Raw genomic sequence first — 15,977 nt, 5'->3', positions numbered from 1 at the left:
CTCCCCCAAACCCCCTGACTCTAACCACAGTTTGGTATCTGCTTCTAAGATATGCCAAATTCACACGCTTGGTTCTGCCTTTTAATTGTATGGTTCCTGTCATAAGAAGTCCCACCCTCAGATCTGTCTAAAGGTAACCCATGGCTGTTTATGTTTTTTCTTTGAGTGAAATGTCCTAGGCATTCATGATTTTTTTTTCCATTCTCATTCCCAGGGTCACCTGCAAGATAACTGCAAGTCAGTTCCCCAAGTCATAGGGGCTGATTTCTGGGCTCTTTCTGGCCGTGGGGCCTTGAGTTACACAAGAATACCATTCAGAACTCTTGCTGGGGGCTATGGGGTGCTACCTCGGGAGCCTGTTTCGCCCCCTCTACACTCCATGTTGACACACTGTCTTCTAGGGAGCACTGCCCTGATGACAATCATTGGGAAGGATTGGATCAGAATTTAAAGACAGGATTATTCCTGCACAAATTCTGATTAAAATGGGCTTTCCCAACCTCAGCCAAAAAAGATTAACAACGGTCCAATCTCCTCCAGCCAGCAAGTCCTCGTAAATAGCTCCCAATCTCTCCACTGTTAGTTTATCTGCCAAGGATTAAATTGAGAGGCTGCTCCCAAAACCTGTATTAAAAAATAACTTCAAAATGTACTGTTCTCATTGCTCACAGCTGTTAGGCTCAAAGCAAGGGGCCTGGAAATCCCGTTCCAACCCAGCTTGCAGCATGAGGCAGCAGAGGAGGAGGAGAAAGCACGTCCTGAGTTGAAAGGTTGCAGCTGGGTACGGGGTACAGGTGCAGAGGAGGCCAGCTTGCTCCATGCTCACACTGCTTTGGTGGAAAGCATTTTAACACAGTGGATGACACCTTGTCATCAGCAGACCTGGATTTAAAACCAAACTTGGCCATGTGTCACTTCTACTTCTGGTTTGTTCTTATTTGAAAATGAAAATAGCACTGACCATATTTCTTGTTTCTAATTGATGAGGCAGAATTCATGTGTGAGGTTCTAGAAGCTATTATTTGCCTGCAGGAAAGACCACTGCACTGAAAGTCTGTAGTAGCTGTGTTCCAGGTCTTAGCCAGGATCTAGAGTGAGGCCATGTGTGTGGCAGCTCAGCAACCTTGCCGCTGGATGTGACGGGTTGTATCATCACTATAGCCTTGTTTGCAAGCCACATTCCCACACAGCACGCTGCTGCCCACACTTCCTCTGTCCTCAAGCCCTGTCTTTCCTTTGAGCCAGAATATGACTAACAGAAGAGAATCTAGTGCTGCCATCTTAAGAGTAAAGAATGTGGCCCAGCATGACAGCCTGGTGGTTAAAGTCTACACCTTACATCTGCCAAGATCCCATATGAGTGCTAGTTTGTGTCCCAGCTATACCACTTCCCATCCAGCTCCCTGCCTATGGCCTGGGAAAGCAGGCAAGGATGACCCAAAGCCTTGGGACCGTGCGCCTTCATTGTAGACCTGGAAGAGGCTCCTGGCTTTGGATCAGCTAGCTCTAGCTGTTGCGGCCATTTGGGGAGTGAACCAACAAATGGAAGATCATTCTGTCTCTCCTTCTCTCTGTGTATCTGCCTTTCCAATAAAAATAAATAAATCTTAAAAAAAAATTAAAATAATAAAGGCTGCGTGTTTGAGGAGGCAAAAGCTGGAGTTGGCACAGTGAGGCAAGCTGCCGCTTGTGACTAGTGTATTCCATAGCCCGGTGACAGTCCTGGCTGTTCTGCAATCTGAGTTCCTGCTGATGGCCTGGGAAGGCAGCAGAGGATGGCCTACATACTTGGACCACTGCTGCCCATTAAACCAGTGGATGATAGATGTGTGTGTGTGTGTGTGCTGAGCCTCTGCCTTTCAAATAAGTAAATACTTTTAAAATGATTTAAAAAAAAAAAAACTTCAATAGAAGATCCAAGTCTGCCAAGTCTGGTAACTACATTTACTCTATCCTTTTTCACACTTTGCACATTTTTGATAAGGAAAAAATAAACTTTTTAACAGAATTGTTTTGGAATTTTGTGATTAAGTACCTTATTATTATTATTCCAGCTGTCTATGCACAGGGCTATATCAAGGCCCTGTGACCTACCTGACCCCAAAGTAAAGCTCAGGTTTGACCCTCACAACTACAGTTTCCATCAGTCAGAGGCCTGTTTTCCTTCCTAATTGAATCCAAAGAAAACCATAATTTCATTCTTTTAAAGAGACTGCATCCCGAGCATCGTCATGTTGGCTGGGGCCTGCCGCCTTCCCGCCGGTCCCTGCCCGCCTGATGGTCTCTGAGCACCTCAGTTCCCAGCACCTGCTCCGCTTCCCACCTTCCCTCCTTCCTCTACCTGCTCCGCTTCCCTGCTTCCTCAGGCCTCCAGCAGTGACTCTCCCCACCCCTTCCTACTGCCTTCTTTAATCTATTGTGTGAATGTTCCCTGAAGCCCCAAGAAATACTTTCCCAGCTAACTCTCCCTGAGGTTCTTACCCGGGGCTAGGATTCTCCTGCCTACTAATTACACAACTGTTGTTATTGCCCCCAAACCTCAATCTGTAAATCTACTTTCTCCCTCAAACAAGCACACAAGAATTCTGGTGCAATTTGAGTACCACTGAATTCCTGGAAAGCCTGCCACACAGCACTTTCTGTTTTCCACTAGCCAAGACTAGAACCACGACTGCACAAGCTGGCGGGCTGCAGAGGTCATCAGAGAAGAGCAGAGTAGAGGGAAGCCAGCATGAAAGTCAACAAATTTCACATTTTTGAGTTTGTGAAGTCAGAGACAATAATACTCACTTGAAAAATGCTTTTGAGAGGTGGGAATCTGATCCAGCAGTTAAACTACCAGTTGGGATGTAAGTCCTAGCTCCACTTCTCACTCCAACTTCCTGCTACCTAAGTTGCACTGATGGCTCAGACAGCTGAGTTTCTGCCATCCAAGGCGGGGGACCTGAAGGAGCTCCTGGCTCCCAGCTTCAGTCTGACTCAGCCCCAGCCACTGTGTGCATTTAGGGAGCGAGTCCCTCTGAGTGTGTGTATTTGTGTGTATCCCTCTGAGTGTGTGTGTGTACCTCTCAAAAAAAAAAAAAAAACAGGTTAAAAAAAAAAAACCCATCTCCTGTCTCACTTCAGTCACTCCTGGAAAAGGTCAAGCCTGCTCCTTTGCTGCAGCCCACAGAGAACAACAGGTTACTTTTTGGGCCTTAAATGGGCATGGACTTGCTTCCTGGCCCATGGATGCAAAGGAGAGGCTTAGAGAGACCCTCTGCAGGTGCCTGCAGGCCAGACACCCTTTCCTGTGGAAGAGGAACACATTTTCTGGCAAAGGAAATCTCCCTCCAGGGCAGGCAGCAGAGGACAATAGAGCAAAGTCACCACCCACCATCTGTCGTGCAAGCAGACACCAGCTGACAGGGAGGGCAGCTCCCGCCCCCACAGCCACGTCAGCAGCCCTCTGCCTGGCCTCCTGAAATGGCGCTGGGCAGGAGATGCGGGGATTAGCCCATGGGGCTGACGGGGATCAAGTTCGGGGTCACCCTGCCCACACTGCTGCAGCCCTGTCATCAGTGGCCCCAGAAGCAGCCAAACTTCTTTCTCCTCGTGGAGATGAAGAAGCAAAATGTGGCCAAGAAGCAGCGATCGGTATGCAAGATCCTAGAGAAGCAATCCCACCTCTAGGTGACCAGACCCTCCACGCTGGCTGTGGAGTTACCACAGATGCTGGGGACAGGTGACCTTGGGGAGTTGGCAGCAGAAACATGTTAAGACCGTCAAAGTGACAATCAGGGTGGAGAACCATTTAAAAAGTAAAGGGACTTCCAGGAGGGAATTCACTTAGTGCCAGATCCCAGAAAAGGCAGTACTTTTCAGTGAATGACTGATGCTCTGTTCTATGGCAAAACAAGGTTCACAGGCAAAGCTCCTTCTTATGCATAGCTAGGTCCTTGTTCTTCTCTCCTATCAGGCTGTGAGTTCAAGATCCCCAGGTGTCTTCTCTAGTTCCTGGGTAGCACAGCCAGGTGCTCCAGCAGAAACTCTCAGAACTAAGAAAATCCTCTGACAGGGCCAAGACAGAGTTCTCAAATCTTCAGAAATCAGACTAGAGGCCAATGTTGTGGCACAGCAGTTTAAGTCACCACCTGAGATGACAGCATCCCACGTAACTGGGAATGCAGGCCACAGGCAGGGAGCTGGATGGGAAGTGAGGCAGCTGGGACACGAATTTGCACTCATATGGGATCTTGGCAGGTGTAAGGTGTAGACTTTAACCACCGGCTGTCATGCTGGGCCCCAGACTTTATTCTTAAGATGGTAGCACTAGATTCTCTTCGGTTAGTCATATTCTTCCAGGTTGGGGTCTTCCAGGCTCCTGGCTCTGACTTGGAACTGCCCCAGCCCTGGCTATTACAGCATGTGGGGAATGAACCAGTGGACAGAAGACTCATTCTTTTTCCCTATCAGACTTTCAAATAAATAAATAAATAAATAGATCCTTCAAGTAGAAAAGAAAAAGTGTGATAATTTCCACTCTCCCCACCCCCCTAGAACAGTAGTATGACAGCTTGAACTTCCAAAGAGAACAGCCCATCTATGCAGGAACTGGGACGGGGCTATTATTGTTATCTGCCCTAAAGCCCACTGATGAAGGCTAAGTGATTCAACCATGCTGCAAAGAGACTAGCATGGGATCAGTGTGTAGAAGCCCGCAGATGGACATTCAAAACACAGCAGGTTCCACTTGAGTCACGGATTGTCTGAGGTGCCAACAAACAGGGCCTAAATGTTGCCCTCAGCTTCGATGAAACTTCAAAAGTCAGACACCATAGCTTAATACCCAATATGAGAGTATCAAGAGATGGGGCCTTTAAGAGTAAGCCATGAGATATTAGTTCCCTTATAACATATGCAGGAAGGAATGTCCTTGCCTCTTCCAAGGTTGAGAAAATACAGCCAGAAAGCCCCACTTTGAGAACAGATTCTCACCAGGCAAGTGAATGTGAGGGTGCTTTGAACTTGAACTTCCCAAGTGATCTGATCAATATGTGCTACAGCAGGGATGCATTAAGACACAGGCACACTGCTAACTGGGATGAACTGGGACAAGAACATCAGCTTGAGGAACAATTGACAGCAGGCTGATTATAGAGTCACAGGAGGCCACTGCCTCACCCTTGGCTCCCAATACGTTCTAGTAAAAGGAACATTTCAGAAAGAAGAAAAGTGCTCAAATGGTGGTGTGAAGGGCAGATTGGTTTGATCAGTTCATACACTAATCACCATTGTGCAGGGGAGAAAAGAGCTTCACACACACAGGTCTCATTGCTCATAATCACAGCCCATCCGTCAGAGTTCTTCTGAGGATAAAATCAATAGAGAAAGTGCTACATCGATGAGAAACTGCCTCTGATAAAATTAAAAATTAACCCCCAAATTCATTTGTTCATTCAATCTTTATTGAATTATCAGGCAGCTACCAAAAATTACACAAGTGATCGGTAATAGCAAGCACTACTGCTAGTTTACTCACAATACTTAACATTTCATCAAGTGTAAGTTTTCATAATGACTCATGATGTCTTAATCTTCTTGATAGTAACCTTTTTTTTAAAGATTTATTTCCAATAAGGAAAGGCAGATTTACAGTGAGATGGAGACAGAACGATCTTCTACCTGCTAATTCACACTCCCAAGAAGCAACAACAGCCAGAGCTGAACTCTCTCTCTCTCTCTCTCTTTTTTTTACGATAAGAGAAAAGGTTGGTGTTCACCCTAGGAATTAAGATGCTCCTTGGAAAGCCCACAACCACAACCAGAACAGCTGAACTTGAGTCCTTGCTCTATTTCCAAGTCCGTAATACACACCCCAGGAGGCTGCAGAGGATGGCTCAAGTAGCTGGGTTCTTGCGATGTATATGGGAGACCCAGACTGAGTTCCTGGGTTCTGGCTTCTGCCCACTACCACAGCCCTGGCTGTTTCAACATCTGTAAACTGAACAACTGAAAAGAAGAGCTCTTCTCTCTCTCCTTGTCCTCCTTTCTAATTAATTAATTTAAAATTAAAGTGGAGGGGCAGCAAAAGAAATGATGGTTAGCTTTTGAAAACTCTGCATTCCAATGTTTTCAATGCAGAAGACGTTTCAATGATAAATAAACTGATATTCATTAAAAATTTAACTTGTTTGCCAGAAACACTGATTATCTCTACTGCACAGACAGGATTGGGGAACATCTGGGAGTGAGAGGTAAGGATGAGGTGAAAGCCTGGGCAGCAGCTTCTGGCTTCCCTGGGCCATTCCCTCCGCCCTGGAACCATCAGTTCCAGCTGTGAGGCTCCTTACAAAGACTTATCCCCTGCCCGCCAGGAAATTCACATGTTGTCTTTTTATCACCTCTGGACATAATCAAACCTGAGAATGGAAAAGACACTTGATTCTACAGCTCCAAAAGAGAGCAAATGATTGGCTTCTTACCCAATTTGCTGCATGGCTGCCTGTTTAGCCCACATCCATGTGCTGAAGGCTCCTACATTCCCGCCCCCAGATCCCCCTGTTGGCCATAAAAAGAATCACCAGACTCCATTTCCTGTCTTCACTTTCTCCTGGCGCTGAGTCTCACCCACATTTAAATCAAGCAGCTGGGATGTTGTGGTTATCTGAGACAGGGACAAGAATGGTGATGAGACATGCAGCCAAGACCCCAAGTTTAGAGCTGAATACTGACCATGTTCCTGTTCAGAAGTGGTTTCAAGTGACAGCTTGTAAAGTAGACCTACTTGTACACATTCTGCTGAGAATCCTTTCTATCTAAGAAGTTTTGTAGAGTTCAGAGCATAGGGTGCAAATAGGACCTAAAAAGGGGCATAAACCTGGGGTTAGTGCAGTACCACAATAAGCTAATACTCCACCTGCCAGCACTTATATCCCATATGGATGCCAGTTTGTGTCTTGGTTGCTTCACTTCCCATCCAGCTCCCTGCTCGTGGCCTGGAAAGCAGCAGAGGTTGACCCAAGACCTTGGACCCCCGCACCCATTTGGGAGACTCAGAGATGGTTCCTGGCTTTGGATCAGCTCAGCTCTAACTATTAGGTAATTTGGATAGTGAAGCAGTGGATAGAACATCTTTCTCTCTGTCTCTCCTTCTCTGTGTAAATCAATCTTTCCAATAAAAAATATATCTTTTCTTTTAAAGGGCACTAATATTCCATTATGTGGGAGAGGAATTTTCCAAATGAAGATCACTTATTTCTTGTCACTGTCAGTGTATTTCAAGGTGAGATTGAAGCATGGAGGCGAGGAGTTAAATGTGAATTGAAGGGATAAAACAATAAATAAAAACCACCTTCCCATTAATTCCCTTGCCTTTTATTCTACTTAATCCAGCCTTAAATAAAGAGGAATTTCCTTCTCCTTACTCAGAATGCAGTAAAAACAAAACAAACAAACAAACCAACAGTTTACACTCTTCCATTTAAGAAGTGCTTTGCTTGAGAAAACAGTGGAGGCGGCCCAAAGCCTTGGGCTCCTACACCTACGTGGGAGACCTGGAAGAAGCTCCTGGCTCCTGACTCCAGATTGGCTCAGTTCCAGCTGATGCGGTCATTTGCGGAGTGAATCATCAGATGGAAGATCTTGCCCTCTGTCTCTCCTCCTCTCTGTACACCTGATAAAAATAAAGATAAAAATAAATAAATCTTTAAAAAAAGAAGTTCTTTGTAACACCTAAACTTTTCTCTTCCCTTTTTCAGTGCTTATCCCTGACTTGTGGGTTATCTTCAAACTTAACAAATCTATTGGCAAATTCCCCTGGAGAGGAAGAGTGCAAGAAAAAGCAAGTTTCCATGTACCGGGTTACTCCCCCAAATGCCCAAAGTGCCAGGGCTAGGTAAGGTTCAGAGTTAGGAGCTAGAAAAATAATCTACGTGCTTCCCCCACTCATGTAGCCGGAACCCAGTTTCTGCAATCAACACCACTGCTTCTCAGGGTTGGCATCTTTGGGAAGTTGGTGTCAGGAGCTGGAGCCCAGAGTGCAAACTAGCAATGCCAGTGTGCGATGCGGACAACTGAAAGTTCAGACTAAACACTTCCAGTTCATAAAACATAACTGGCGAACTTTAACGGAAAAACCATGTGATGTAAGGCCACAGACACCAAGTTGTGACTCTGCCACCTGTTGGCTGGGAAAAGAATGAAGAAGTCTTGATGAAGAAGTCTTGATCTCTTATTCTACAAAAGGGGATAAGGCTCTTGCAATAGATTATTGTGAGGGTCACACTAGATGAAGCAATCAGAAAAAACACCCTGGACGGTAACTGGCATGCAGTTGGCACACAATATTTGGCCCCTATGTGTCAAGACTGAGCTAGATTTGTAGGCTGTCACCCACATTTCACCAACTACAAGGATCCTTGCCTGATCAATATTTGTAGAATCAGTAATTCGGGTTATACGATAGACATGGTTTTGTACTTGACGCTAACTTCTAATGTTGGGAGTTGGAATTTGGCATTTTAAGGATGTTTTCCAGGACTAGTAGGGCAATAGCACTTAAGAGGGCTGACTACAAAGTGATGTGCTTAGTCATGCAAATAACCCCAAGAAAATACCAGTTTTCTTTAGTGAAACCTGTATCCATCTATACTGACCAGACAGCCCATAATTACCTCTGCATAAGAGAGTTAGAGCGTGTGAAAGAGGGCAGGGGACCTAGAAAAATGAAAAGGGGCTATAATATCAAGGCCCTAGCTGTTGGGTATGCCAGCACCTGCCAGGAATGCCCTGGAGATGACTTGCTTGCTTTGCTGGGGCCCAGCTGTCACCCAGGCCCTCCTGATATAACAATGGGCAGTTGAGGGGTCAGCAGGGAATAGGGCCTGTGGGACAATGAGATTCCAATGCCATAGAAAGAGGAACAATTGGGACACACAGAGAGGCCAAGTGTTGTGGAACTATGCAGGACTTGCAGGGAGGAGAAGATAAACATGAGGTTAAAAATCAAAATGTCTGGATTTTTTTGTGGGGGTGTCAGAGTGTGAGGAGGAAAGAGGCCCATCCTTGATTATTCTGCTCCACAAGGAAAAATCAAGTGAACCAGGAAACAGGCTGGCATGTTCTTGACCTAAGGCTTGCTCAGTCAGTGATACTAATCACTCCACTCTGCCACGGAGTCTGCTCTTGTCTTCGCTCTGTTGTTCATTCTTCCGTGCATCATATGAAGATTATTTAACTCTTGCCATGTATCAAGCTATTTGCAAGATAGTTGAAACAGCTCTCTGTAACATCTTTCCCTAACACTGATGAAATAGTACAGCAACAGCATGAGTTAATGGTGTCACTCTGGTGGAAATGTGAGTAAAATGTTTTATGGGATGAGAGACAGAGCCATCAGAGGACAGACTGGGAGCTCCTCCTCTAGCCTGGGAGACCTGTGATGCTGAGAACTGGATCACAGGGGTGGTACAGGGCAAGTGACCTTTGAGCTACATCTTGACATGGAGGCAGGAATTAGACGGGCAAAAAGTAAGGGAAGGCTGGGGCAGGTGTTCACTGCAGGGGTTAAGTACACCTACAGCCTATGTGGGGGGATCACTGGCACAGCCCATGCTAGTTTAGTTTCCAGTCAGTGTGGCACCCTGGGAGATAGCAGCTGATGGCTCAAGTGATTAGATCCCTACCACCTATGTGGGAGTCCCAGTTCAAGTTCCTGGTTCTCAGCTTCAGCCTGGTCCATTCATGGCTGCCACAGGGATTTGGGGGGTAAATCAGCAGGTGGAAGAGCTTTCTCTCTCTGTCCCACTGCCCTCTTCTCTCCCCCTCTCCACTGCCATTCAAATAAAGTAAAATAGAGAAAAAGATAAAAAGGGAAGCAGGTACGTTACTCCAGGGGAAAGAGAGTAAGTTAGAAATCAGGTAGAAAATGTTTGTCCAGTAGAGTCCTCCAGCTCCCAAACAAAGCTTTGCATGGCAATACAAAACTCACAATAAAATCTGGAGAGAGTGATATGAAGTGTCAACTCCTTTTCGTCCTCAGGAACCAGCGTCTCCTACTCTGATGGATCTTGGTAGAGGATCTCTTCAGTGACGTCTTTAGAAGAAAGAAAAAATTACACATTCCTTGGTCTCCATTCATACTTGCCTGTGAGGATGTAAACATGTAGTAGGGCAGAAGTGACTCTGGTCAGAGAAAACCTGTTAAAAACAGGAAGTAACTGCCTTGCAAAAAGTAGGTTCCCCCAAACCCAGCCTTCAGGGGTGAAGAGTGATGGCTGCATGAAGACAAGAATGATGTAGCAGGGTTATGGTTGGGGTGGTAAGTAGGGGATGGGGAAGGAGCGCTGATGAATGTGGAGGGCTGGTGTGTGTCCCTAAGTGTGTCCCTTTCCTTCTGAAACCCAGCGCAGGTGATTGCCTATCCAATTTCTTTCTGGACTTCAGAAACAGACTTTGCCTTCTCAGATAACAGTCTAAGTTATTTCTAAGTTTGTCTATTTATGTGTTATTTTACAGAGAGAGTGAGAGAGGAAAACACGGAGAAATCATCCACTTATAAATGACCACAACAGCTCCAACGGGGCCAAGCTGAAACCAGGAGCTCCATCCCAGCTTCCCACATGGGTTGTGGGGGTTCAAGTATTTGGACCCTCTTCTGCTGCTTTTCCAGGCACAGAAGCAAGGAGCTGGATCAGAAGTGAGCAGCCGGGACTCAAACTCATGCTCTGTGGAAGCTGGTGCTTAACCCACTGCACTACAGCCCCAGTTTCTGTTTTGATGCGTTTTCTGAGGGATATTCAGGCTCAGTAATGAAGAGTCACACTTGACAAATGACATTCACATGGGGCAGACAAGCAGAAAGCGGTGTGAATCATTTCATGCATTTCCCATCCCCTAATACAATCATCTAATTTTCAGATGGGAAAAAAATACTTAGCAACTGAGTCTGAGACCAACTTTAGGTAACAGTATAAACCGTTAGGGAAATGGTACAAGGTTGTGCATCCATTGAGTAACCCGTAGCCACGTGAGATAAATACATACAAATGAATTTTAAGCAAGTAAAAGTAAAAATCCCTCAGTCACATTAGGTAGATCTCAAGTACTGGGTGCTTCAGAACATTCCTGTCAGTGTAAAAAGCTGTCTACCAGACAGCCCTGGTTGAAGGGGATGGATATAAATGCAAGCTCAGGAGCCAAACTTCCAAAGCTAAAGCTCAGTTCTGATGCTCACTTCATGTCCACCTAGTAAATAAGCAAAGACAATAGTAATGTGGTAGTAAAAATTGCATTAACTCATAGAAGTAAAAGAGTAAGAACATTCCTTGGTTAATATTCAATTAGTGTCCGCTCTGATGCTCATTAATTGCCCACGCTTAGAAAGCAGCCAAAGAGCATGCGAGGCTAAGAAGACCCTAATACCCAGTCCAACGACTCCTGTGGTTTCTTCAGCCTGCTTTCAACATCAACCACCATCTCGCATTCAGAGCCCACCCTCCTTTGTACTGCAAGTGTCTCTGTTTAATTCCACTCCTATATCTCTGTGCAGTGGAATCTCTCATCCTGGGAACCCTGGGCTGGGCCCCATGCCTGTCCCTCCCTCCCCTTTGCTTTGCCTGATGCCCACGTTCCCTGGGAATCCAGGCTTCTAAGAACAGCTGCAGCTGCTAGCCCTGCTTGCAGCTGCTGCTCAAAAACAGGACAGCATGGTTCAGCAGGACTCCCTCTCAGGACTGATTTTATTTTTCATTTATCCTTGAAAATTTCATCGGGCTGTGCCAACTGTGGGCACAGGATCAGCTGCCCCCTGTCTGTCCCTGATGCTTCTGCTTGGGGACCTTCTGTACTCAGGCTCCAGATGAGTCACACACTCCATGCTGCAGCCCAGTCATTCCTTCTGAAGGTTTCAGTCATTATCTAAAACAGCTTACACCCCTCATGGGTCACCACTCCTCTCTGCTGTATCTATTCCTCAGTGTCTCTTTTCACCAGCTCAATGCGATGGAAAGCTCAGGCGCATAAGAGGGAATCATATTGATGATGTGATGAAGCTAATGATGATTAACTATTATCAAACACTAGCACTGTGCTTGACCTACTGCCACAGTCATTATGTCAATGATATTTACTGCCACAAAAATCTTGCAAGAGAGGATCAGTATCGTGGTTTAGTGGGTTAAGCCACTGTCTCCAATGCCAACATTCCTTAGCCCAGCATAGTTTTTTTTAAATATTTATTTTTCTATTGGAAAATCAGATATACAGAGAGGAGGAGAGACAGAGAAGAAGACCCTCTATGTGTTGATTCACTCTCCAAGTGGCCACGATGGCTAGAGCTGAGCCAATCCAAAACCAGGAGCCAGGAGCTCCTTTCGGGTCTCCCACGCAGGTGCAGCATCTCAAAGCCTTGGGACATTCTTGACCACTTTCCCAAGCCTCACGCAGGGAGCTGGATGGGAAGTGGGGCTCCCAGGACATGAACTGATGCCAATATAGGATCCCGGCACATGCAAGGTGAGGATTTTAGCCACTGGGATACCATACCAGGCCCCAGCAGTTTTTGAGTGTGTGGCTGTTCCTCTTCTAATCTAGCCCCCTGGGAAGACAACGGAAGCTAGCCCAAGTACTTCAGTCCTTGTCATCCACGTGGGAGACCAGGATGGAATTCGGGCTTTGGCCCGACCCAATGCTGGCTGTTGCAATCATTTGGGGAGTGAGCCAGTCTGAAGATTCATTCTGTCTCTCTGTCTTTCTCTCTCTCTTACTCTGCCTTTCAGATGAACAGACTTTTTTTTAATATTGCAAGATATAATTGGTATCATTTTGTATATCAAGAACTCAAATTTCTATGAGTTTATGAATCTTGCCCTAAAACCAATGATGGTATGTAACAAACATGGTGTTCATACAGTTTGTTGAGTTCATAAACCCAAAACAAGTCATGGACCTTCAATGGTTGTAAGGGTTAATGAAATGTATTCATTCCCATCATCAATAAATGATGTTTTGTTTACTGTAGCTAATCAGTTAAGATTTATCTGGTGATATAATAGAAACATAAGTCTTCCTGTGAATGGGAAAATGGAAAACTTGCAATCTTGGTTCTTCTCTTGAACAAGTCTTTGGGATGATTTATTGTAGCTCTGAGGACAGATGACCAAGGGCCGTCCTCCTGGTGGCTTGTAGAAAGCATATTGAGTAGGAGAAGGCATTTAACTCCGACCTGAGGCACACAGGGCAACAGCTGTCCACTTCGTCATGTAGATGGCACCCTTCTTCCTCAGCTGCCCTAGGACAACACCTTAACAAGTTTGCAAGGACTCACATGAGTAAGTTGTACTCACATTCCTTGTACTTGGCCTTGGTGACATCCTGCCCATTCCTGCCTTCTCTCTAAGTCTCTCTCAGCCTGGACATTGATTTCCTTTTGCTTTTCCTGTTGTAATTGTTTCTAAAGATGTTTCTTCAAAAATGTTCATGTCTCTCTCAATTTTATTCATATTAATTCAACAGATCATTACAGTTTTTTCTAAATAAATATATTTTTTAAATCAAATGTTTGCTAAACTTAGTAGTTACATGAACATTGAGTAGACAAAATTCATGAAACATTTTGCCATTTTTATTCACATATATGTTGGTGCAAGTCCCCCTGACAAAAGTAGTAAGAATCCCCATCATTACCTCCTCATGGATTAAGCACTTCTGGAATTATCTAGACCAAACAGAAAGGAGAGATACAACTTCTAAAGTTAAGTCAGTTTGTTACACTGTAAAGATAGGATCACAATCCCACCACATACTTAGGTGCTCCCCTCCAAAACACCTTGCTATCGCAATTCCTTATGATATGCATACAATTTCACTGGGTGTTGTCCTTGTATCAAGGAAATAAATCAGTATGTCTTCTCAAGGTGTACATGTACTGCTAGAAAAGGTGGTGGAAACAACAGCTTCTTCCTTGGGCCCATTCACCACAAATCCCTAAAGTGCAGAAAAGAAGGTAACAATGATTGCCGGGATGCTTGGGGAAGGTTTTATCAAGGAGGAATTTCAGCTGGGCCTTCAGGACTCGGTGTAGCTCCCATAAGGCAATGATGGTGAGGCTGGAGAAGAGGGCTTGCTAAGGAAGAGCATAGCCAGGAGCAGTTGTACTTCATGCTGATTAGAGGAACTGTTACCCAGGAGGGCCACACAAAGGTGAACGCATACAGGGAGGGATGTGGGAGGGTAGGGGGAGCGGATGGTTGCTTCTGTGAAGGTGAGGGAAGAATTGCTCGTGTAGAGGAGTGCTTGATGTGATGGAGTGGGTCCCATAAAAGACAGGAGAATCTGGACATCATCCCATGATGGCTGGAGAAGCTATCCAGGGGTTTGAACAAAGAAATGGCCATGGGTTTGCATTCAGACAGTAGATTATGATGAGTTTGTAGAAAGATGTGTGCAGGAAGCTGGCAGTTTAGAAGAATGTTAGTGCATGAGCTCATCACTGAAGGCTTGACCCAGGACCCAGGCTGTGAGGGTGCACTGTGCATGTTGTACAATGAGAATGAACTACTGAGGAGTAAAGAACGTGAAAGAGTGGGCCTGGCACAAGGGCTCAGTGGCTAAATTCTTGCCTTGCATGCACCAGGATCCCACATGGGCATCCTCCTGGGATGGGAAAGCAGTACAGAAGGGCCCAAAGCCTTGGGACCCTGCACCTGCATGGGAGACCTGAAGGAAGCTCTTAGCTTCGGATCAGCTTAGCTCTGGCCATTGTGGCCACTTGGGGAGTAAACCAGTGGATGGAAGATCTTTCTGTCTCTCTTTCTCTCTGGAAATCAATAGATCTTTTTTTAAAAAAATGAATAAAATAATTTGAAAATTCATGCACATGCTGCCTTAACCTCTGTCTCTGACTGTTCTGGAGGTCGGCCTCTCCCCAATGCCATTTTTTGTTTTTTTGTTTGTTTGTTTTTTTGTTTGTTTGTTTGTTTCCCTCAGGACTTGCCTATGATTTCCCTCTCTTAGGGAGAAATTCAGATACTGGCTGGGGAGGACCAGAGCTCTTTCTTGGGTGGTTTACCAGCATCTGGGACTTTCCTGTTTCAGTGGGAAAACAGCTTGCTTTGGGGCTGCTTGGAGGAAAGGACATTTCAGGGCCTGGCCTGCTGCTGCTGCTGCCCAGCTTGTCTCCTGGCTTCTCCAGAACTGAACAGCTCTGAATCCCCCTGGCTCTCCATCTGTCTGCATGTGTCCCAGATCTCCCTGGGCAGAGATTAGGTAATTGTGCCATTCCTAGTCAGTATGCCCAGGGGTCTGGCAGGAGGGAAGCTGCCGGCTGGCAGCAGTGGGATGGGCAGGAGCCAGGGGAGTCTGCTCCAGGAGTCCCTGAGCAGCTTGCGGCTGCCTGACCCTCAGTGGGCCAGCCACGTGTTTGTCTGCCCTGAATCTGCCTCAGCTAATGGACCAGCTCACAGAGGAGAGGGCACAGGCTCAGACCAGGGGAGATGATTGCCACTACAGGCTGCCCCTCTACTTATTTATTTATTATTTTTTAAATAATCTTACTTATTTGATTGGGGTACAGAGGGTCAAGGGCTACAGGAAAGTGGGTAACACCATTGTTTCCACACTAATATCATCATTTTTCCCCTGAATCTGGGGTCAGGGAAGAAGCAAAGGGAAAAGCCCCACCCAGCCTCCCACCCATCCCAGGTCCCCAATGTGAGGCACGCTCTGAGGGTCCTGCTCAAGCAGTTTTGATAGTTCAACAGTTATGAATTGCTGCCAATTTTGCCATTCCCATCGCAATGAAGCCTATTCAGAATCCACTGGCTGACATAGTCTCTTCATGGTTGGGGTTCTGAGATCAGCAGTTCAGCTGGAGGGACCACCAATGAAACTTCATCTGAGGTGATCCCAGACCTGATTCTTGTGTGAGTTTGCCAGTACAGGGTCCAGCACTGTCTGTCGTCCCAATCAGCTTATGCACATGCTGGTCGTTGCAATTG

Source organism: Ochotona curzoniae, unplaced genomic scaffold, assembly GCF_017591425.1.
Source record: "Ochotona curzoniae isolate NIBS_2020 unplaced genomic scaffold, NIBS_Ocur_1.0 contig_1014, whole genome shotgun sequence".
Taxonomy (NCBI): Eukaryota; Metazoa; Chordata; class Mammalia; order Lagomorpha; family Ochotonidae; genus Ochotona; species Ochotona curzoniae.
Note: the sequence above shows the minus strand (reverse complement) of the source record.